This window comes from Pongo abelii, chromosome 3 (assembly GCF_028885655.2).
Source record: "Pongo abelii isolate AG06213 chromosome 3, NHGRI_mPonAbe1-v2.0_pri, whole genome shotgun sequence".
NCBI classification, from domain to species: Eukaryota; Metazoa; Chordata; class Mammalia; order Primates; family Hominidae; genus Pongo; species Pongo abelii.
In genome coordinates this window covers 172,553,219-172,579,413 of record NC_071988.2, presented here as the reverse complement: position 1 = coordinate 172,579,413, position 26,195 = coordinate 172,553,219, and the positions used below count along the sequence as shown (strand labels likewise).

Genomic DNA, 26,195 nt, shown 5'->3' with positions numbered 1-26,195 from the left:
TTTCTTTGATCCTTAGCCTTATTTTTCCACCAGTAAGTACATTTTTAATGTTTTATTTTGTCTGGGATATTTATTTGTAATTTATTTATTATGTCTATAAAGCTTATGTTTTGTTCCTAATTTTGTTTATTTAGGACTTCAGCCCCTTTCCTTAGTCACTTTGAGTGTTATCTTATTTGCATTATGTTTTTGTTATGTTGTTCATTAGAAAAAATAATCATGAATAATTTTCTTCTTTGAGATACTTTCTCATCAGATGTTTTGTCTTTTCTATATTAACGTTTTATTTTAAATTTATTTATTAACTTATTTGTTGATTGATTGGTGCTATATGTTTGTATAACTACCATACTTTTTTGTTTCATTGTGTTCATTCTTAGAATGCTCTGTGCAGATATTCTGTTAGCTTAGACAACAGGATATCTTAGTGACTTATTTCCCTCTCCATCCTCTGTGTAAAGCTAATATTTCCCCCATCTGAGCTACAGTTTGATTTTTGTAGACTATCCTGTGGCCTATCATGAAGAGGAAGAGCTTATTTGAAATAGGTGAGGAATCTTTCTTAGAAACCCTCATTTTTTTCTAAGATTTTGTTAAATATTTTCTACCAAGTTCATTCTATCTCATTAGACTATAGACAGTTCTCATGGGAAGATGTGCTTAGGCTTTGAATCATTTTCCTCAGTCATTTAAGAGAGTAGAGTCGAGTTTACTTCAGTTTTAGTGAATCAGCCCCATTTTTCAATTTCTTGCTTCACCAGTATTTGTTCTGTAAGTTTTTCTGGCATCTCCAGGTAGAAGAGGAAAGAGGTAATGTTACCTACTCAGTTTGTTTCTCTCTGTATTTGAAGGCATTAAGAAAATTATCAGAATTTTGTCAACTTACCAATATTGCTTTGGGGGCATGGGGACATGATTAAGAACTAAGCTTTGTTGCTCCCTCAGTTCTAGAACCAGTTTGTTTTTGTTCCCCTTGGCAACCAATTTTTTAATGTTTGGTGATTTATGGTGCATTCCTTACATTGTTTCATCATTTTTAAAAATTATTTTTTGTTATTTATTTATTTATTTTTTGCTAATTTGTTTTTAGGAATTGAGGAAGGAAAAAAAATGTAATTGCAATATCAGCCTACCATCCTAACCTGGAATCTATTTCTTAGTGTACTTTCTAATTAATTATGGAGATGCTTTCTTTGTTGTAACTATGGGTTAAGATTGCACTTTTTTTAAATTTGAAATTTAGTGATTGTGGTGGTGGGTAGTGTATGTGTTCTTTTGTGTGTGAATGAGAGAGAATGATGGAGTAAACACGTGGAATTGGTGTATGAATGAGAGAGAACGAGGAAGGTGGAAATATGGAATTGAAAATTGAAGAAATGTTTCTAAAACTGTTGTGAAAGAGATTAAATTGATTTGATCTGAACAGTATATATATTTTCAGTTTAGGTGAGGAATGATGGTGCCAACAGTAGCTAATATTTCATGAATCCTTATGCTATTTCAGTAGCTATTAGAGGTATGTATAAGTAGTAACTAATTCTTACAACAAACCTCTGAGATAGTACTGATATTATCCCTCATTTTATAAGTTTGAAAATAGCATGAAGCAGAAATAACCTAGAGTTACAACTTGGATCCAGATCCAGGTAATCTGTTTCCCAATTACTAATCTATGAATTTGGTTCAAATTTTATTAGATTTCTAAAGACCGTGTGAATAGGATCTAATCCTGGAATGCATTGCAGCTTTATTCTAAGCTATTTACTTTTATGTTTTGTCTAATATAGTTTTTCATTTTAATCATTGTGCTGTGAGATTTGCAATATTGTGTAGTAATATTTTAAGGCGTTATAATAAAATATCTAAATAAAACAAGAAATATTTCCAAATATTGTTGTTACTTAAAATTTTAGCAGAGAAAATATATTTGTTCATCTCTTCTACATCAGAGTCCATTTTAAGAGAGCAAACGTATATTTTTTTTTATGTCTGCTAGTCTTTACCCTTTTTCAACAAACTTCAATTGGTTGAAGTATGCTCATGTTCTAACTGTATTGCTCTTAAACAATACTCTGCAGGATGAGGCTTTTTTTTTTTTTTGAGACAGCTTATATCTTAGAGGTTGTCTGTATTCAGCCTTGAATTCAAGCTGTACATTCTTAAATAATATAACTGAATTTTATCTACTGCTAGTTACCTTCTTCTGCAAAAAAAGATGTTGTCATCTATTTAATGTACGATTTGTGGTTGTAAAGTAGCTGACTTGTTTCATTTATTATCAAAGGATTGATGACAGTGTAGATCTGCAATGTGCATCTCTTTAGTTCATTGCATGCTTATCATTGGAGTGGGATATCCTTGACATTTTATGCTTTTGGTTTACAGAGAGGTTCCATGAATGTCATGACATCATTGATTAGATGTACATCTTAACTTTGTTTCTTAATCTTATGGTTATAAACAGAATATTTATGAAAAAAATTATGTCATGCAGAAACATTATACCTTGTAAACGTTGTGCATGTGTGAATATACAAGTTTCCTGGCTATCATTTTTGTAAAGAAGGTTGTCTTTTAGAATTTTAGTTTCTTTAAACTAATGTGATATATCTGTAAAACATGTGTACTGACGATTATCACTTAATGATTTTTCTTTTAGGAATCTATGTGAGTTAAAATCAACTTTAGTAAGAATTTTCAAAAGGTCTTTGGGCCAATGTTGCTTTGAATTTTATCTAACATACTGTAAAACTCACTTGTTGCTAGCTTCAGTGGAACTGCAAACCAGGTGGTCTTGGTTTTTTTGAAGTAATAAAAATGGAGTATTTTTTTTTTATTAAATAAAGACCATGAAAGCACTGATTATTATTATTATTATTATTATTATTATTATTATTATTACTATTATTATTATTTTGAGACAGAGTCTCACTGTGTCACCCAGGCTGGAATGTAGTGGTGCGATTTTGGCTCACTGCAACCTGAGCCTCCTGGATTCAAGTGATCTTCCCACCTCAGCCTCCCGAGTACATGTGCACACCACCAGACCTGGCTAATTTTTGTTTTGTTTTTTGTAGAGATGGGGTTTTGTCATATTGCCCAGGCTGGTCTCAAGCTCCTGAGCTCAAGCCTCCCAAAGTGCTGGGATTACATATATGAGCTGCTATGTCTGGCAAGTATAGCAATCTATATATTTTTTAGGTGAAGAATTCAAAGATTTTTTTCCAATTAGCAAGCAAAATATTTTTATTAAAATAGTTAACATTTTTGTGAGTACTTATAAATTTTTAAAAATAAACACTTCCATAGTACCACTTGTTTTTCTGAATTCTTAACAAATATAAAATAAATTATCATAACAATCCTTTGAGGTAAATGTTATTATCTTCAGTCCAATTTTACAGATAAGAAAACTACAGCGAGGCTCAGTGATTTGTTCTAGGTCATATAGCTAGTATGTAATGAAGCTTGGACTTGAACCAGGGTAGTCTGATACCCAGTATAAACTGATAATCTCTTTGCTATGTGGCCTAACATCATCTGTTAAGTGATTTAGTACACATTGTCTCATTTCAGTACCATAACACATCCTTGATGTATGTATGCAAGGTAGACTGAGAGAATGTGATTTAGCTTTGATCACAGAACAATTAAATCCATGATCTGAATTAGAACCCAGGTTTCATAACAATAACCCAGTACAGTCTGTCCCCATAGCCTCTGTCGACTTCATGGCAGTGTTTTGCTATTATAATAATATATTCTATTATTGAACATATTCTTGACAGTTCTAAAGGAATGTGAAACATTTTAACAATTACATATTTTAGTGTTATGTATTTTGGGGTAATGTATATACCAATTTTAGAGCTAATCATGGTAAATTATTCAATTTTCCTCTTAAGTAGCTGCTTTTTTCCTCATTGATCGATTTTTAAATTTAAACATGTTTATTTTTCTAATTATAAAAATGAAGTATTTTTTAATATAGAAAATTTAGAAAATAAAAAATGTAAAGAATGAAAGTCGTTTATTGTTTAGCTTGAACATCTGTTTATCTTTGTTGGATTTTGCTTTTTGTTTTTGACTAATTTGAAATAACTATAGATGTAAAACAAGTTGCGAAGGTAATGCAAAGGTCACATCTATTTTTTACCCTATTTTCTTTTTTGTTATACACATATACTCATTTAACTTATTAAATGAATCTACCCATTCACCAAATTAGAGTTGTATGCATGCTTCTTTAAAATCTAACATTAAAATAATGTATTGTTAGCAATTTGCCATTTGTGAAAATTTTTGAAAATGTGATTTGAAACAGCTATTTATATTTCCAATATAAATATGTACTTATTTATTTTACCAGTCTCCATTCTTACACACTTAAATTATGTGTATTTTGCTTTTGTAAATAAAGTTTTGAGGAATTTAGTGTTCAGAAATCTTTATTTATGTTTCTGATTTTTTAGTTTGCTAAAGTCTTTTAAGTGAAAATCTGGGATCAGAGAATGACTTCTTTTGAGAAGCTTTATACTTTTTTCTTGTTTCTCTGTTCCATTGCCATAATTGAATAATTTTCAGTTTGATAAATAAAAGCATGTAGAATCTTGTTTAAAGTCTGCATTGTATTTAATTTCTAGTGAGAATGAACACTACTTCATTATAATCATGATAGTTTTAATTTTTTTAATGTCTGTTTGTTTCCTTTGCTCATTCAAACAAAATCTGTGTTACTGGTTTTCTTACTGATTTGTATATGGGTTTATATGATAAAGGTTTTTTCCTCTGTTTTATTTGTTGTAATGTGTTCCCCCAGAACTTTCTTTTTATCATTATTTGTATTATAGATTTATAGTCTTTTAAATTTTAATGCAATTTAAGTTTTTTTCTCTATTATTGCTTTCCTTATTTTTAGGTTTAGTAAATTATTTTCCATTTCAAGATTATTTAAATGTTCTCGTATATTCTAGATTTTCTGTGGTTTTATATATATATATATATATACTTTTTTCTTGTTTCTCTGTTGTTTTATATATATATAGAAAATCTAGAATATATATATTATATATAAATAGCATATAAATATATATATAGTATATATATATATATATAGTATATATATATATATATATATAGTATATATATATATATATATATGTTTTTTTTTTTTTTTTGAGACAGTGTCTCACTTTGTTATCCAGGCTGTAGGGTGGTAGCATGATCATGGCTCACTGCAGCTTTGACCTCCTGGGCTCAAGTGATCCCCCCATCTCTGCCTCTTGAGTAGTTGTCCCCACAGGTGTGTGCCAGCATGCCTAGCTAATTTTTTTAAAAACTTTTGTAGTGACGGGGGCTTGCTATGTTGCCCAGTCTGGTCTCAAACTCCTGGGCTCAAACAATCCACCTACCTCAGCCTCCCAAGCAGCTGGGACTACCGGTGTGTGATACCATGCTTGGCTAATTTTTTATTTTTGGAAGAGATAGGGGTTTCACTGTGTTGCCCAGGCTGGTCTCAAACTCTTGGGCTCAAATGATCCTCCTACTTTGACCTCCCAAAGCCCGGGATTGCAGGCATAAAACACTGTGCCTGACTGATTTTTAATCTTTAAAATATTTGAGATATTTTTATTTGTATTATGTAAGACTCTAATCTGATTTTCTTTAAATGCTTTTAATCAGTTTCTCCAAAATGATCTCTCTTCGGTTTGCCAAGCTTTCTTTATCACATATGATTCTCATGTGTCTTAGGGGCTAATTCAAGGGATTATATTGTGTTTCATAAATTTTTTTCCTTATCGTTCATCACCCAGTCATTAAGTTAATGGAACATTTTTTGGCTTTTTTCTTTTTATTATGTAAATATAAAAATATATAAAAGTAGAGGGAATAGTATAATGAACACCCATTATCTAGATTTAACAATTTGCTTGATTTTTATTTCTTGCTGAAGTGTTTTAAAGTACATTATAGACTTTGTGACAATTGACCACTTAGTAATTTAGTATGAATCTTTAAAACATGAGGATTTTTTCCTATATAGTTACAACATCATTATCGTTTGTAAAAATCAGTGACAATAATTCACGAATGTGTTCTAATACTTGATATCCTGATTTCCCCAGTTGTTTTAAAAATGTCTTTACTACCCTAATTCCTCTAACAAGTATCTATTGAAGGACCACACATTACAAATAGTTGTTAAATTTCTTTAATTTTTTTTAAAAAAATGTTGGGACAACGAAAGCTTACAGAAATGTCTCAAGTACTGAACAATATTAAAAAAACAAATTTAATGAGATATAATTCATATAATTTACAATTCACCCATTTAAAGTGTACAATTCATTGGTTTTTAGTATATTGAGAAATGTGCCACCATCACCACAATCAATTTTAGAACAGTTTAATCACCCCAAAAAAGAAACCCTGTAACATAATTTATTAGTCACTCCCCTTTTGTCCCTAAATTACCCCTAGACAACCATGAATCTGCTTTCTGTCGATTTGCCTATTCTGCTGATTTGATAACATTGTAATTACAGTTTTATATGATAGGTGGTGTTTTGTGATTGACTTATTTTACTTAACATAGTATTTTCAACTTTATCGAAACTGTAGATCTTCTGGGGATGAAAGAAGGTGAGATTTTAGGATGGGACACTTTCTGGAATTTAGTTCATTTGTGTTTCTTTGCATCCTATTATTATTAGTGTTGGAGCAGTAATTTCTTGCAACTTTTGTACATCCTACTTAGAAGCCAACATCCATCTAAATTTTTTAAATTTAAATATTGTTTTTAAGATGGATAATATATTCATAGTTCTAAACATACAGAAGAGTTTACAGGAAAAACTTTTCTGTCTTAGGGGAATCAGTATTATCAGTTTCTTATCTTCCCCTCTGCCCCCGAAATGTTTTATACAGGGCATACAAATATGTTTTGTATTCTTTTACATGGATGGATGTATCATATACCTACTGTTGTGCACCTTGCTTTTTTCTTTTTTACTTAAAATAACATCTTCGTGTGAGCATATACTGAGCTTTCTAATTTTTTGTGCTTTGTATAATCAGTATATATTTTTATATCTCTATATTTATTATAACAGGTCTTCATTATTTGACATTTATGTTGTTTCTATTCTGTGGTATTACGTGCTCCTGTTTATAATTTTGTATTCTGCATTTTGTTGATATATATTTCTGTAGGTAGCTATTGAATTTTGTATTTTTCTTTATCTATTAAATTATATTGTTTTCTTAATGTCATCCTTAAAAATAATGCTGTATATTAACAAATTTTTAAAACTCATCTTACTTTATATGGATGAATCCTACCAGATGAAGGGTGGGTTTTTTTTTTTTTTTTTTTTTTTTTGAGACAGAGTCTCGTTCTGTCGCCCAGGCTGGAGTGCAGTGGCGCCATCTTGGCTCACTGCAAGCTCCGCCTCCAGTGTTCACGCCATTCTCCTGCCTCGGCCTCCCGAGTAGCTGGGACTACAGGCGCCCGCCAGAACGTCCGGCTAATTTTTTGTATTTTTGGTGGAGACGGGGTTTCACCATGTTAGCCAGGATGGTCTCGGTCTCCTGACCTCGTGATCCGCCCTTTTTTTTGTTTGTTTGTTTTTTTTGGAGATGGGCTCTCACTGTGTCACCCAGGCTGGAGTGCAGTGGCCCAGTCTGAGCTGACTGCAACTTCTACCTTCCGGGCTCAAGAGGTCCTCCCACCTCAGCCTCCTGAGTAGCCACCACGCCCAGCCAATTTTTGTATTTTTTGTAGAGATGGTGTTTCTCCATGTTGCCCAGGCTTGCCTTGAATTTCTGGCCTCAAGCAGTCCTTCCGCCCAGGCCTCCCAAAGTGTGAGAATTACGGACTTGAGCTATCGCCTCTGTCCCTAGGGTATTTTTTTTTTTTTAACATAACCATTTCTAACTTTTTAAAGGATTTTTATAACTATTTAAAAGTGTTCTTGGTTTTGTTGTTTTTGTTGTAGGCCAATGTCATAAAATAAATAAATTGACCATTTTGTTTTTTCAAAGTGCCAAGTCTGGGGCTCATTTATCCACTGGGATAAGTTAATTGTTCTCTACTTCATTTGTAACTGTTGGTAACTATATTGTTTCCCTCCTGCGTTTGGTTTGTTTTGGTTTCGTTTATTTGAATGCTTAGTTTCACTTCTTTTTAAGTAATAAAAACAAGTCAGGGTATGAATTTTCTTCTGTTAACCGCAGTGGTTTCATCCTCTTTTTTTTTTTTAACGTGATGTTCTCATTTTTATGTTGTAAATAGTTGGTCTTTTTTGATGTATTTATTTAGTTTCTAAGGAATTTGTCCTTTATTATTACTTCAAATTTTGTTATTCTTTTCTTATTTTGTAACCTTATGAGCAGATAGTATGGTCTGTAGAATTTCTGACTTTGAAATTTATTGAGTACTTTTAGTTGGCCTAATTTGGTATTATGCTTGTATTTATAGGCTTTTATGTATGTTTAAAAAAAGAACTATAATAAACCACAACATTCTGATCTATAATTGTAATAAAATTTCCACTAAGATATTTTAAAGAACTCAGAAAAATGATGATCAGGCCCATTTGAAAAAAATAAATTAATATTCTAGTCTCTTCTGCATGAAGATCAGGAAGGCACGATTAGCTCTATGAAAATTAAATGTGGAAATTGTATTACGGATCAGGTATCAGAACACAGCATAACATTTTTCAGGTTTCTGAAGGTAATAATTTTCTAGTGTTTTAAAAATACCAGACAATGTCAAAGGAATATATTTGTAGATTCATCATTTTAGATAGTTCTGCAGTGAAAAGTTAACAAACATTAAAACTGAAAATAAAGAAAAAAATTAGATGAAATTTTAAATATTTCTACATATTTTTAAATTTCACATATTTTTAAATATGTAAAATTATAAAATTTGAGAATATCAAGATTCATAGACACTTGGGAAAGGTATGAACAGGAAGGAGAATACCAGTTGTAATGAAAAAATGCAAATTAAAGTGACAAAACTATTCAAATACTTTTTCTGTCAATGGATGAACAGGTAAAAAAGTGAGTTTTCCATACAAGGAAATACTATTCGTGTGTATGTACTTGTATATGTATAATATAGTGTGTGCTTTTATATATTATATATTTATATATGGATGTAAATATATAAATTCTAAAATTTGAAATCACAAATTGTATAAATAAAATTCTTATGTCAGAGATTTGTTATGAAGAAGAAAATATAATTCTCCAACAAATATTCTTTTCAACAAGTTTTATTCTTAGATATTCATTTAGTATTTTGATTTTTTCTGTCTAAAGACAAATAGTATTACCTATTTTGTTTCATATTTAATATTAATTCATAACTTCTGTTATAATACTAACAGTCTAGGTTTAAATATTTAAAAAAATATTTTGTTGCTTTGGGTCTAAAACTGTAATATATTCCTAACATATAGATTTTTCAGGATCATATGTATTATCCATATATTTTTGAATTCTAAGTTTTTTATTATTGTATACTGCAAAATTTCTTGATACTTTTACATGACTTCCTGCATTCTTTCTAAATCATGTTCAGCAGCCAGCTTCTCTGCATGATTTCTCTTCAGTAATTAAATTTAGCATTTCTAGCTGCTGAAAAATTTGTTGGCCTTTTCTGTTCATTTGTGTTTCCTCATGCGTAAAATGTAAGACATCCACATATTTTTAATTCTTTCAGAGTACCATTGTATAGGCTGAGTTTGGCACTTATATATTGTGAACGGTTTGCTATATCAACCTTAAAAAGAAATCTAAAATATTAATCTTACATGTTTATTTAAATATGAATCTGATCTATATCAGATATGTAATTCCACTGAGTGGCTTCCTTCTGGTAGTTTAGAAGGGATTTAGATTTTTTTTTTCTTCTTTTTCCTTTTTCCTTTTTTTTTTTTTTTTTTTTGAGACGGAGTGTTTCTCTGTCGCCAGGTTGGGGTGCGGTGGCGCGATCTTGGCTCACTGCAACCTCCGCATCCTGGGTTCAAGCGATTCTCCTGCCTCAGCCTCCCAAGTAGCTGTGACTACAGGCGCACACCACCATGCCCAGCTAATTTTTGTATTTTTAGTAGAGACAGGGTTTCAACATGTTGGCCAGGATGGTCTCAATCTCTTGACCTCGTGATCCGCCCACCTTAGCCTCCCAAAGTGTTGGGATTACAGGCATTAGCCGCTGTGCCAGGCATAGATTTTGTTTTCTTAGAATATTTTACTACATTGTTTTTAAAGATATGTAATTTCAGACACCTGTTTTCTCTTTTTAAGCATAGATATAAGCAGTTACACAGATCTACAAGTTGAACTGATTACCATCATTATTAATGAGTCTTTGATTTCAACATAGCAGAGCAATTTTAAATAGAATAAATAGGCTGGATGTGTTGGCTCACACCTGTAATCCCAGCACTTTGGGAGGTCGAGGCAGGAGACTCACTTGAGCCCAGGAATTTGAGACCAGCCTGGGCTACATAGGGTGACCACATCTATACAAAAAATAAAAAAAAATTAACTGGGCATGGTGGCCTGCACCTGTCATCCCAGCTCTTGAGCCCGGGGTGTCAAGGCTACAGTGAGCCATTGTTGCCACTGCACTCCAGCCTAGGGAACAGCGTGAGACCCTGTCTCAATAAAAAGAAAAAAGGAATAAATAATTGTATGTCTGTTCTTTCACAGTACTTTATTTAAGAAACTGTAAAGGAATTATATGAGGGATGCTTCTTGATGTAGATAGTGTTTTTGGAAGGTGTTTACTGATATCACCAAGTCACATATCTGTCTTCAGAGAATATCATGCCTATAATTCAATGCTCATTATTCTCCATTACTTTAAGCACTTTTTGTAGGTAATGTCGTTCTTTGTAATAAATTATAAGCATATACCTACAGCTCGCTAGTTTTAATATCTCAAATGGTCATTCTTTAAAATATTAATGGGTTCATATATAAGCAGCCAATAGAAACCTGGATATAGTTTTCACTTGTGGGTTTATTTAAAATTATAGTATTAAAAATGTTATATTTCAGGTCCCTTATTGAGATTCTGATTTGACCAACAGATGCATGGTATGTGATTAGTTGGGCAATTTTAAGTATTTACTAGCCTTTTTTCCCAAATCTACATTGCTTTTCTCTTCTTTACCTTACATAATATTGTTAAATACAATCTGCTTACATAATAAAATGAGCAGATATAAAATAGGAAGATAATAACAATGCAAATATTTTTGATTCAGCTGTTAATTACCTTCAATTGCCCATTGTTTTTAGCAGAGTATCAGCCCATCAGTGATGAAAACCATAAAATTCTTATCAGAAAGCATAGTGGTAAACCTTTATGACTTTGGATTTGGAAGTAGATTCTTAGAATACCATGAGCATGAAGAAGAAAATAAAAATTAGTAATTGGATGTCATCAGAATTAAAAATTTTATGTATCACAGGATATTTCACTTTTATCAAGAAAGTGAAAAGACAGTCTACTGTATAAGATTTGCAAATTTTTCTTTGCTTGATACAAGGTCTCTCTCTCTCTGTCACCCAGGCTGGAGTGCAGTGGCGAGATTGTGGCTCATTGCAGCCTTGACCTCCTGTGTTCAAGCGATCCTTTTACCTCAGCTTCCTGAGTAGCTGGGACTCCAGGCATGTGCCACCATGCCTAGCTGATTTTTTTGTATTTTTGGTAGAGATAGGGTTTTACAATGTTGCCTAGCTGATCGTGAACTCCTGAGTTCAAGCAGTCTGCCCTCGGCCTCCCAAAGTGCTGAGATTACAGGCATGAACCACCATGCCCAGCCTGAGATTTGCAAATCTTATATCACTTATATACTGAAGTCTTATATTCAGAATATGTAATAACTCTTTCCATTTAAAAACAAGAAGACAATCCAATTAAAAAATGAGCAAGGACGTGAGTTGATTTTTCTCCAAAAATGAAATATGAATTGCCAACAAAGACATGAAAATATGTTTAATATTATTTGGAAACATTTAGGAAATTACAAATCCAAACCACAAGCACACCCACAAAATGGCTAAGGTAAAAAGACAATAACAAAAATTGGTGAAGATGGAACCTTCATATGCTATTGGTGGAATGTAAAATGGTGTAGCTGCTGTGAAAAACAGTTTCGCATAAACTGTTTTCTCAAAAATTTAAACAGAGTTACCATGCAACCCAGCAATATCACTTGTAGTTATATACCCAAAAGATTTGAAAATTGTTACTCAGACAAATACATGTAGGTACACATTCATAGCAGACTATTCACAATAGCCAAAAGGTGGAAAAAAACTTTTGGTGGTTAATTTCATGTGTTAACTTGACTGGGCTATGGGGTACCCAGATTAACGATTATTTCTGGTTGTGTATGTGAGGATATTTACAAATGAGATTAGCATTTGAATTGGTTGACTCAATATAGTACTATGCTGTCAGTCTAATAGTAAATCTTTAAGTCACCTTCCTTCGTATATTGTCTTTCTTTTGTCTGAGCTTCCTCATGGCGATCTGGCTTCAAGGGAATCTATTTCCACCACCACCACCACCACTCTCGAAACTTCTCCTTGGGAACCGTTGACCTCAGTGTAACCAAAGGCAATGTTTATCCTTTTTTTTTCATTTTCATAAACCTCATCTCAATATCTAATGCTGTTGACTGTTCTCCCTTTCCTGACCATCAACAGCTGTTGACTGTTCTCCCTTTCCTGACCATCAACAGAATCTTATTCTCTCAATCACTCCTTCTCCATTGCATTTTTCTCTTTTTCTCTATTGCGTTTACATACTGGATTTCCTTGGGACTTTATACCTTCTCTTTTTGTTTAGATTTCTTTGCTAATTGATTCAGTCTGTTTCCATAGCTCTTACATGTTATAATATTCTGATAATTTAAAAATCAGAAACTTCAGTTCAAATTCTGAGTACCATACTTACTTGTTCAACCTAATTTTATATATGTACTTGGCTATCTCACAAACATCACAATACTGTGTAACTAGATTGTTAAGAGCAAGGGCTCTGGAGTCAAACAGCTTAGGTTTTGGTATTTTTACTAATACTTTTCAAATTTTTAACCTTTGTGAATAACTTCTTAGCCGTCAAGTTACTTATTTGTGAAATTGAGGGTTGTAATGCAGTTGTGAGAAGTGAGAGCCATTGGAACAATGTCTGGCATATAGTGAACACTCAATAAATGTGAGCTGCTATGGGTTGAATATTGCTAATTCAAAACTCTGAAATTCAGAATGCTCCAAAATCTAAAACTTTTTGAGTGCTGACATGAATTTTAAAGGAAATACTCATTGGAGCATTTTGGATTTTGGATTTTCAGATTAGGGATGCTCAAGCAGTAAATATGATGCAAATATCCCAAAACCCAAAATACAAAACATTTCTGGCCCCAAGTGTTTTGGATAAGGAATACTTAACTTGTATCATCTTCATTGCATCATAATTAATATTTTAAAAGGAACTCTTGATTTTCATTTACCCTAATCTTCCAAATCATAAAGACAAGAGTCATCCTTGAATTCTTTGTTTTCCTCTCAGCCATGCATTCAAATGTCCTGAGAATTCTATTTTTATGTTTTCTCTTGAAATTGTATACTTCTTACATCAGTTCATTCACTTTAGATCTGATAACTGGCTTTCATCTGGATGACAACAACAGACTTTTTTTTTAACTTTTAATTTTTGTGGGTATATAATATGTGTGTGTGTGTATACACACACACACACACACATTTTTTTTGTTTTTTTGAGATGGAGTCTCACTCTGTTGCCCAGGCTGGAGTGCAGTGACATGATCTCGGCTCACTGCAACCTCTGCCTCCCAGGTTCAAGCGATTCTCCTGCTTCAACCCCCTGAGTAGCTGGGATTACAGGTGCACACCACCATGCCCTGCCAATTTTTTTATTTTTAGTAGAGACAGGGGTTCACCATATTGGTCTGGTTGGTCTTGAACTCCTGACCTCATTATCTGCCCGCCTCGGCCTCCCAAAGATAGGATTGATGGAGTACATGAAGTATTTTGATACAGGGATGCAATGTGAAATAATCACATCATGGAAAATGGGATATCCATCCCCTCAAGCATTTATCTCTTACAAACAATCCAATTATACTATTTTAGTTATTTTAAAAATGTACAATTAAATTCAGATCCTCTCTTCTAGCTATTTTGAAATATACAATACAATATGGTTGACCATAGTCACCCTACTGTTCAGTAGAACACCAGAACTTAGTCCTTCAATCCAACAGTAAGTGTGTGCCTGTTGACGAATCTCTCCATGTCTCCACCTTCCCCCTACCCTCCTCAGCCTCTAGTAACCACTATTCTATTCTGTACTTCTCCGAAATCAGCTTTTTTAGGTTTCACATATGGTGGGGTCATGTGGTATTTGTCTTTTTGTGCCTGGCTTATTTTACTTAACATAATGTCCTCCAGGTCTATCCATGTTTTTGCAAATGACAGGATTTCATTTTTTATGGCTGAATAATATACCATTGTATATGTATACCACATTGTCTTTATCCATTTGTATATTGATGAATCCTTAGGCTGATTCCATATTTTAGCTATTGTGAATAGTGCTGCAATAAACATGGTAATGCAGATATCTCTTTGGCACGTTGATTTTATTTCCTTTGGCTATGTACCCAATAGTAGGATTGCTGCATCATTTGGTAGTTCTCTTTTAATTTTTAAAGGAACCTCCATACTCTTTTCCTTAATGGCTGTACTAATTTACACTCTCACCAACAGTGTATATGTAACAATTAACTTTTACCTTCTTCTTAGTCACCTGCTCAGAAGCCTTCTTGACCATCCTACCAGGGTGTTTTCCTGCTACAGGAAATTCTCTATCTTAGCTCTTTTAAAATTGATTTCATAACTAACAACTTAGAAAGTACTTTCTTTATTTGCATGTAATTATTTCTCATACTAGTTTAAGAGTTGAAAACATGCTTGTCTTTTTTTTTTTTTTTTTTGTATTTTTCAGTTCCTAGTGAAGTATAAGATCAGTAAATATTTGTTTAATGGATAAAATGATACAATCCCGGGGAATTCTATCAGATTTAAGGGTGTAAGTTTTTTATTTAATATTTGCTTCTTCATCTTATTGGAGTTTATAAAATAGTTACTAATATTTGTTGAATGCTTTTTATGTGCCAGTAAACATTATATTATACTGGCTAATTCTCTACATCTTAATTTGGTATTTGAGGCTAGAATGAATATGAATATTTTTTCCTTAGGTAATATTTTATAGGATTGGAAGTCTCTGTAGATTATAGTTCGTTTATAAATGGAGTAGGAAATCATTTTAACGAGCAGAAAAAATGACCTTCAGAGTAAAGGAAATATTTATACTCTTGAAAGATTCCCCAACTCTTCGTGCTTACAGTTGTCGTCCTCTGATTTAAGTAACTACTTTAGGTTACTGACAAAGAAAGTTTATTCTAGGTTACAATTGGCGATATCACTTAAATAGTCGCCTCATAATTTTTATCATAACCCTCCTTTTTTTCCATTTCAACCAGTCTTACAGTATTTTTGAACTTCCATTCATAATATATGTGTATGCTTTTCTTGGTAGTTATTTGCTTCCATGTCTTACTCTTCTATTTGAATCCTAAACTTTCAGTGAAACACTTATATCCCCCATATCTCCCAGCATAGTGCTTTTCACATAGCAGTTACTTAATATAGTAAGTTGTAGAGTTGATGGATGTAGCATCTTTGTGTTTAGAAATATGAATGTATCTCTGTTCATCTGTCACATATATTTGGCCAAATCTTGAAGGTGAGATAGGAGGGTTTAATAAATAGAATTACAAATGTTTTGGCTCACAACTTTATGAAATATCTCATACAATTGTGTAGTGTATTAATCTAGAGTTATACTATGCATGTGCACCTATAAATGATTATTTGATAAGAAGAATGTAAATATATGATTCTATGGTCAGTATCTACTTTTTTGGTGTTTTACCAATTATAGGTTTAAGTAGGACGATAAAGAGCAATTTAGTAACTTTTTAGTATTTGGAAGTTACTAAAAAAATGAAGAAATTTAAATTTCACTTTTGATCTTTTTTTTTTTTTTTTGAGACAGAATCTCACTCTGTTGCCCAGGCTGGAGTGCAATGGCGCGATCTCGGCTCACTGCAAGCTCTGCCTCCCGGGTTCACGCCATTTTCCTGCCTCAGCCTCCGAGTAGCTGGGACTAAAGGCACCCGCCACCACGCCTGGCTAATTTTTTATATTTTTGATAGAGATGGGGTTTCACCGTGTTAGCCAGGATGATCTTGATTTCCTGACCTCGTGATCCGCCCACCTCGGCCTCCCAAACTGCTGGGATTACAGGCGTGAGCCACTGCGCCTGGCCTCACTTTTAATCTTTAAATTTTTTTCTTTAGGGCAAGGAAAATTTTTATGTACATATGAAATATGGCATTTATTGATGTATAGTAACATAGTACATGCTTACTGTTTTCATATATTGCTGAGAGTATCCATTTAAATAAAGTAGTAATGGGATGATGCCTAGATAGTAATTTTCAGATGATTTATTTTGGCAAATTATAAACCTGCATTTTTCTGTGAACAGTATGTGAAGAAGATACTGTGTTTTATAAGAACGGATTTTTTTATTTTGTGTAAATTTACTGTTTACCTTATACCCTCACTCCTCTTACTCCCCTTTTAATAGAGCCCATGAAATATTTTAAGTAGGTTATTATTGTCAAATTTAAATTTCTATGTTTTGTACCTTTTGGATAAGCTTTTTATAGTTTCCTTATACATAATCTTGTTTTGAATATCAAAGAACAATTTTATTTACTGTATTAAATCCTGCCCTAATAGGAACTGTTAATATTATCATAATACATTTTTTCCTCTTGTTAGAATGAAGTTAAAAATGATTAATTCAAACAAACAGTCTCAGTAACAATATGAGTAGCTTGTTCTGGGTTCTTTACTATGTAAATAGTGCTTTTTTCCCCCTCATCATTCCTATCCCTTAACACAGTACATGGCAGATAGTAGATTAAGATTGTAGAATTAAAGATACCTGCTTTATATTGTAATATAACATAGCTTTTCTTTTGCCTTTTGTAAGGGAAAGAAAATTTTACTTGACAATGAGCTATAAAAGCAGGGAACCCATTTGTACTTCTTAAATTGCATGGTATTGTATTAAGCAGTAATTTTCCCCTAATTCTTTCTGCTATTTTCTTTTTTCAACCTGTTGACCAATGTTGTAGCCATGGTACAATCTTCATGTGATTTTATTGTTTATCCTATTGTTTATGTTAGTAAAAAACTAAAATGAATGTAGACAATGAAAATAGATAATAAGGAAATCCTAGAGTGATAACTTTAAATTAATTAGCAATTTTTTCTTTTTTTTTTTGAGACGGAGTTTTGCTCTGTTGCCCAGGCTGGAGTGCAGTGGTGTGATCTTGGCTCACGGAAACCTCCGCCTCCCTGGTTCAAGCAATTCTCTGCCTCAGCCTCGCTAGTAGCTGGGATTACAGGTGCCCACCACCACGCCCAGCTAAATTTTGTGTTTTTAGTAGAGATGGGGTTTCACCATCTTGGCCAGGTTGGTCTTGAACTCCTGACGTCGTGATCCATCTGCCTCGGCCTCCCAAAGTGCTGGGATTACAGGCGTGAGCCACTGCGCCCAGCCCAATTAGCAATTTTTATGTCATCACTAATATACTGTAAGTGATTTTTGTTGTTGTTGTTGTTATCAAGGCTTTGTTGATGAAGGAAACTGGTTCCACCTCTTAAATCTTAACCACCACACAATGTTTGCTTCGAGCTATATCATCAGAACATTTCCTAAACAAAAGTTAAACTCCAAAGCATATTTGCTCAAAGTATAATTTTTCTTGGGTGTATGGTCTTCAGAGCAGTGTAGTTGTGTTTGTCACTAGTGCATCTAAAAAACATAAGGATTTTTCCTTCATATCATCATGTTCAAATATCACTTATTCTTAAAAACAAAATGTCCTCTTAGCAATATCAATGCAGTCTTTAAGTTGTAATGAAAACTACTTAGCTAGTTTTTGGGTTCTATTAGTAATTGTTCATTAATCAGTTCCTGAATACATTCAGTTCTGGTCTCATTGGCAAGTGTTACCTGTAACTCACTAACATTTTGAAGAAAATGCTTATGATGTAGTCTTTCACTAACACTTGGCAATTGTGCACACACATAAAACATACAAATAAAATATACATATTTAAATTTTGGCAACCTGATGTGGTATTTTATAAGTACACCAAACAATGTAGTTTTTATGTGAAATATTAAATGTCTGCTTTTGTTGGGTTATTCAGTATTCTTTCCAATATTTCATTTGACTTTGAACATTTTTCTTTGCAGTTTTTATTTAAACTGTTTAAGTTTTTATTATTTTATTTATTACATCTTTGCACATAGCCACAGTTTTGTTTTAATTCTTAATTATTTATTGCTACAAAACTACTGCCATCTCTCAACTGTTCAGGACCACCACCAGAATAGCCTGGCAAAGCTAAGTTGATTATATGATGCACTAAATGAGAATGCAGCCTTGACAGTATCTTAGAAGGATCTCAGGGTGAGAGGTTGGGGTGGGTATTTATAGAGTTTCTAGGTATGAACTCAAATGGTTTACATCTTAGGTCTTTCAATATGAGGTCTGATTGTGGTTGGGTATAAATTTATCATAGAAGATTTTAGGATTGGGAGAAAGTGAGGCAACAGTTCTGATGTAGGTGTTGATTAGTAAACAGTTGGTAAGTGAAATTTTTTCCTAAGTAACTTATTGTTCTGAAAATGAGACTGTTTGTCTAAATAAGCAGTTTATTGTTCAAATACATTGGTGTTCCTGAAGCAAACAGTGAAGTTATTTGTTCTTTGCAATCTTATCTTCCTGGGGTAGGATTTCCTGAAACAAATGGTGAAATAATATTGACTCTGGTGTCTCAGTTTTTAACCCTGCTTGTTAGGTGAATGCGGTTGGCCTTGTTTCTCAAAACTGAACTCATTATATTAGCAATCTTAATTTAGACTAAAACTGGTATGAATTCTATTGGAAAAATATATATTTTAATGAGCAAAAATTAAATATTATACCAACATGTTTTGAAATATGTATACATTATGGCTAAACATAGCTAATTAACATATGCATTACCTCACATATCATTTTTCTGTGTTGAGAACACTGAAATCTACTCTCAGCAATTTTTAAGAATACAATACATTGGTATTAACTAGAGTCACCATGTTGTACAATAGATTTCTTGAACTCATTCCTCCTATTAGTTGAAATTTAGGATATAAAATTTTAGTTAGATTGGAATCTTTTCTTGTAATTACTTCAGTTATGATTTGTTTGCTACTATTGATACATTATGAAAAGGCATGTCTTTTTTGTCAAATAAGTCTAGTGAAGTTTGTTTTGCGAATTGTAAACATCATTAAAACTAGATAATAAAAAATTTACTTCCCATATTAAGCACATACTGTTAAAACATAAATCTAAAATAATAGCTTTCATTAAAATAATTGTAAAAATGTTATATAAACAAGTACACTTGAGTTACAAATTATAAACTGTTCTTGAAATATTAGACATAATGTATTTCTACTGTACATAACTAGTATCCACATAAAGGGAACTCAGTAAGACATAAACTTTATTGAGATGAGTCCACTGATTATGTGGTTGGATGCTGTGGCCATGTCTACTTGCTATAAACCTTTCTAAATTCCCTCAATTTCTATACTTATCTCATTGTGGAGTGTAGAGAAGTGGTACTTAGACTTGCATCAGAAACGTTGTTCGACCATTCTTGAATAGCACACCTCTAAACTATCAGACTGGCTCACAAACTAATTGAATATTTTTGTTAGGAGCACGCTCATCTGATCTCCAGCAGCCACAAATGGTCGAAGTTTATTTCACATTTACCCAGAGATCCTTCTGTGCCTCATGTCTTTGGTTTTATATGGGGAAAATGTGATAATTGTATTTGTTGATTTAATAAAAGTGTCTCTATTTCACTGTTAGCATTGTAAATCCCTTTAACTCCTCCCTAATTTCATCAAACTAGAAATAATATGTTCAAAACTCATTGCTTTAGATCGTCACTTATGGTATCTCAAGCAATACTGTGAACAGTGATAGGCCACATGATTTTATCTGTATTACATTCTTGGGCTTGCAGAAAAATTTACTTCACTTATTAGACAAATATTGTTAAAACATAAATTTAAAAGAATAGGTTTCATTATACTTTGCCATGTTACAGTTACATAGGCAAAAAGAGTACTGCCAAAACCAGAAGTTTGAAAATCAGTCTCCTGGACTTTCTGCTTGTCATTTCCTTTTGTTGAGTGATTTTTCCGAGTTCCTGAAATCCTCTTTACAGGAAAAATTGTAAGGAATGTTGCCTCCTGAACATAGGACAGAATAATGTAATATGCCAACTTTACTTCTCTACCTATGTGTAGGAAACAGTGCCTTGTATGACAATGGCTGATGAACTGAGATGTCATTGATTATATTTCTTTATGGTACAGATGATCATACCAACACCAGCACCTGGAAAATCAGGTCACTCCCAACCTAATACTGCGCTTTTCCTACGGGCTTAAAAAGCGGCGCACCAGGAGATTATATCCCGCACCTGGATCAGAGGGTCCTACGCCCACAGAGTCTCGCTGATTGCTAGCACAGCAGTCTGAGATCAAACTGCAAGGCGGCAGCGAGGCTGGGGGAGGGGCACCCGCCATTGCCCAGGCTTGCTTAGGTAAACAAAGCAGCCAGGAAGCTCGAACTGGGTGGAGCCCACCACAGCTCAAGGAGGCCTGCCTGCCTCTGTAGGCTCCACCTCTGGGGGCAGGGCACAGACAAACAAAAAGACAGCAATAACCTCTGCAGACTTAAATGTCCCTGTCTGACAGCTTTGAAGAGAGCAGTGGTTCTCCCAGCACGCAGCTGGAGATCTGAGAACAGGCAGACTGCCTCCTCAAGTGGGTCCCTGACCCCTGACCCCCAAGCAGCCTAACTGGGAGGCACCCCCCAGCAGGGGCAGACTGACACATCACACGGCCGGGTACTCCTCTGAGACAAAACTTCCAGAGGAATGATCAGACAGCAGCATTCGCGGTTCATGAAAATCTGCTGTTCTGCAGCCACCGCTGCTGTTATCCAGGCAAACAGGGTCTGGAGTGGACCTCTAGCAAACTCCAACAGACCTACAGCTGAGGGTCCTGTCTGTTAGAAGGAAAACTAACAAACAGAAAGGACATTCACACCAAAAACCCATCTGTACATCACCATCATCAAAGACCAAAAGTAGATAAAACCACAAAGGTGGGGAAAAAAACAGAGCAGAAAAACTGGAAACTCTAAAAAGCAGAGCGCCTCTCCTCCTCCAAAGGAACGCAGTTCCTCACCAGCAACGGAACAAAGCTGGACGGAGAATGACTTTGACAAGTTAAGAAAAGAAGGCTTCAGACGATCAAATTACTCCGAGCTACAGGAGGAAATTCAAACCAAAGGCAAAGAAGTTAAAAACTTTGAAAAAAATTTAAATGAATGTACAACTAGAATAACCAATACAGAGAAATGCTTAAAGGAGCTGATGGAGTTGAAAGCCAAGGCTCGAGAACTACGTGAAGAATGCAGAAGCCTCAGGAGCCGATGCGATCAACTGGAAGAAAGGGTATCAGTGATGGAAGATGAAATGAATGAAATGAAGTGAGAAGGGAAAGTTAGAGAAAGAAGAATAAAAAGAAACGAACAACGCCTCCAAGAAATATGGGACTATGTGAAAAGACCAAATCTACGTCTGATTGGTGTACCTGAAAGTGACGGGGAGAATGGAACCAAGTGGGAAAACACTCTGCAGGATATTATCCAGGAGAACTTCCCCAATCTAGCAAGGCAGGCCAACATTCAGATTCAGGAAATACAGAGAACGCCACAAAGATTCTCCTCGAGAAGAGCAACTCCAAGACACATAATTGTCAGATTCACCAAAGTTGAAATGAAGGGAAAAATGTTAAGGGCAGCCAGAGAGAAAGGTCGGGTTACCCACAAAGGGAAGCCCATCAGACTAACAGCGGATCTCTTGGCAGAAACTCTACAAGCCAGAAGAGAGTGGGGGCCAATATTCAACAGTCTTAAAGAAAGGAATTTTCAACCCAGAATTTCATATCCAGCCAAACTGAGCTTCGTAAGTGAAGCTTATGAAGACAAGCAAATGCTGAGAGATTTTGTCACCACCAGGCCTGCCCTACAAGAGCTCCTGAAGGAAGCACTAAACATGGAAACGAACAACCAGTACCAGCCACTGCAAAATCATGCCAAATTGTAAAGACCATCAAGGCTAGGAAGAAACTGCATCAACAAACGAGAAAAATAACCAGCTAACATCATAATGACAGGATCAAATTCACACATAACAATGTTAACTTTAAATGTAAATGGACTAAATGCTCCAATTAAAAGACACAGACTGGCAAATTGGATAAAGACTCAAGACCCATCAGTGTGCCGTGTTCAGGAGACCCATCTCGCTTGCAGAGACACACATAGGCTCAAAATAAAAGGATGGAGGAAGATCTACCAAGCAAATGGAAAACAAAAAAAGGCAGGGGTTGCAATCCTAGTCTTTGATGAAACAGATTTTAAACCAACAAAGATCAAAAGAGACAAAGAAGGCCATTACATAATGGTAAAGGGATCAATTCAACAAGAAGAGCTAACTATCCTAAATATATATGCACCCAATACAGGAGCACCCAGATTCATAAAGCAAGTCCTGAGTGACCTACAAAGAGACTTAGACTCCCACACAATAATAATGGGAGATTTTAACACTCCACTGTCAACATTAGACAGATCAATGAGACAGAAAGTTAACAAGGATATCCAGGAATTGAACTCAGCTCTGCATGAAGGGGACCTAATAGACATCTTCAGAACTCTCCACCCCAAATCAAGAGAATAATCATTCTTCTCAGCACCACGTCGCACTTATTCCAAAATTGACCACATAGTTGGAAGTAAAGCTCTCCTCAGCAAATGTAAAAGAACAGAAATTATAACCAAAAGTCTCTCAGACCACAGTGCAATCAAACTAGAACTCAGGATTAAGAAACTCACTCAAAACCGCTCAACTACATGGAAACTGAACAACCTGCTCTTGAGTGACTACTGGGTGCATAACGAAATGAAGGCAGAAATAAAGATGTTCTTTGAAACCAACGAGAGCAAAGACACAACATACCAGAATCTCTGGGACACATTTAAAGCAGTGTGTAGAGGGAAATTTATAGCACTAAATGACCACAAGAGAAAGCAGAAAATATCCAAAATTGACACCCTAACATCAGAATTAAAAGAACTAGAAAAGCAAGAGCAAAGACATTCAAAAGGTAGCAGAAGGCAAGAAATAACTAAGATCAGAGCAGAACTGAAGGAAATAGAGACACAAAAAACCCTTCAAAAAATTAATGAATCCAGGAGCTGGTTTTTTGAAAGGATCAACAAAATTGATAGACCGCTAGCAAGACTAATAAAGAAGAAAAGAGAGAAGAATCAAATAGACACAATAAAAAACAATAAAGGGGATATCACCACCAATCCCACAGAAATACAAACTACTGTCAGAGAATACTACAAACACCTCTACACAAATAAACTAGAAAATCTAGAAGAAATGGATAAATTCCTTGACACATACACCCTCCCAAGACTAAACCAGGAAGAAGTTGACTCTCTCAATAGACCAATAACAGGCTCTGAAATTGTGGCAATAATCAATAGCTTACCAACCAAAAAGAGTCCAGGACCAGATGGATTCACAGACGAATTCTACCAGAGGTACAAGGAGGAACTGGTACCATTCCTTCTGAAACTATTCCAATCAACAGAAAAAGAGGGAATCCTCCTTAACTCATTTTATGAGGCCAGCATCATCCTAATACCAAAGCCTGGCAGAGACACAACCAAAAAAGAGAATTTTAGACCAATATCCTTGATGAACATTGATGCAAAAATCCTCAATAAAATACTGGCAAACCGTATCCAGCAGCACATCAAAAAGCTTATCCACCATGATCAAGTGGGCTTCATCCCTGGGATGCAAGGCTGGTTCAGTATGCGCAAATGAATAAATGTAATCCAGCATGTAAACAGAACCAAAGACAAAAACCACATGATTATCTCAATAGATGCAGAAAAGGCCTTTGACAAAATTCAACAACCCTTCATGCTAAAAACTCTCAATAAATTAGGTATTGATGGGACCTATCTCAAAATAATAAGAGCTATCTATGACAAACCCACAGCCAATATCATACTGAATGGGCAAAAACTGGAAGCATTCCCTTTGAAAACTGGCACAAGACAGGGATGCCTTCTCTCACCACTCCTATTCAACATAGTGTTGGAAGTTCTGGCCAGGGCAATGAGGCAGGAGAAAAAAATAAAGGGTATTCAGTTAGGAAAAGAGGAAGTCAAATTGTCCCTGTTTGCAGGAGACATGATGGTATATCTAGAAAACCCCATTGTCTCAGCCCAAAATCTCCTTAAGCTGATAAGCAACTTCAGCAAAGTCTCAGGATACAAAATCAATGTGCAAAAATCACAGGCATTCTTATACACCAATAAAAGACAAACAGAGAGCCAAATCATGAGTGAACTCCCATTCACAATTGCTTCAAAGAGAATAAAACGCCTAGGAATCCAACTTACAAGGGACGTGAAGGACCTCTTCAAGGAGAACTACAAACCACTGCTCAAGGAAATAAAAGAGGATACAAACAAATGGAAGAACATTCCATGCTCATGGATAGGAAGAATCAATATCGTGAAAATGGCCATACTGCCCAAGGTAATTTATAGATTGAATGCCATCCCCATCAAGCTACCAATGACTTTCTTCACAGAATTGGAAAAAACTACTTTAAAGTTCATATGGAACCAAAAAAGAGCCCGCATCGCCAAGTCAATCCTAAGCCAAAAGAACAAAGCTGAAGGTATCATGCTACCTGACTTCAAACTGTACTACAAGGCTACAGTAACCAAAACAGCATGGTACTGGTACCAAAACAGAGATATAGATCAATGGAACCGAACAGAGCCCTCAGTAATAACGCCGCATATCTACAACTATCTGATCTTTGACAAACCTGAGAAAAATAAGCAATGGGGAAAGGATTCTCTATTTAATAAATGGTGCTGGGAAAACTGGCTAGCCATATGTAGAAAGCTGAAACTGGATCCTTTCCCTACACCTTATACAAAAATTAATTCAAGATGGATTAAAGACTTAAACATTAGACCTAAAACCATAAAAACCCTAGAAGAAAACCTAGGCATTACCATTCAGGACATAGGCATGGGCAAGGACTTCATGTCTAAAACACCAAAAGCAATGGCAACAAAGGCCAAAATTGACAAATGGGATCTAATTAAACTCAAGAGCTTCTGCACAGCAAAAGAAACTACCATCAGAGTGAACAGACAACCTAGAAAATGGGGAAAATTTTCACAACCTACTCATCTGACAAAGGGCTAATATCCAGAATCTACAATGAAGTCAAACAAATTTACAAGAAAAAAACAAACAACCCCATCAAAAATTGGCGAAGGACATGAACAGACACTTCTCAAAAGAAGACATTTATGCAGCCAAAAAACACATGAAAAAATGCTCACCATCACTGGCCATCAGAGAAATGCAAATCAAAACCACAATGAGATACCTTGTCACACCAGTTAGAATGGCAATCATTAAAAAGTCAGGAAACAACAGGTGCTGGAGAGGATGTGGAGAAATAGGAACACTTTTACACTGTTGGTGGGACTGTAAACTAGTTCAACCATTGTGGAAGTCAGTGTGGCGATTCCTCAGGGATCTAGAACTAGAAATACCATTTGACCCAGCCATCCCATTACTGGGTATATACCCAAAGGAGCATAAATCACGCTGCTATAAAGACACATGCACACGTTTATTGCGGCACTATTCACAATAGCAGAGACTTGGAACCAACCCAAATGTCCAACAATGATAGACTGGATTAAGAAAATGTGGCACATATACACCATGGA

The 26,195-nt window shown here is 34.6% G+C and overlaps 1 protein-coding gene across 2 annotated transcripts in view; it reads left to right on the top strand.

Annotated features, from left to right (window-relative positions):
* Positions 1-26,195, top strand: part of LRBA (LPS responsive beige-like anchor protein) — a 763,816-nt gene that overhangs the window by 299,465 nt on the left and 438,156 nt on the right. The gene's annotated exons all lie outside the window — the stretch shown is intronic.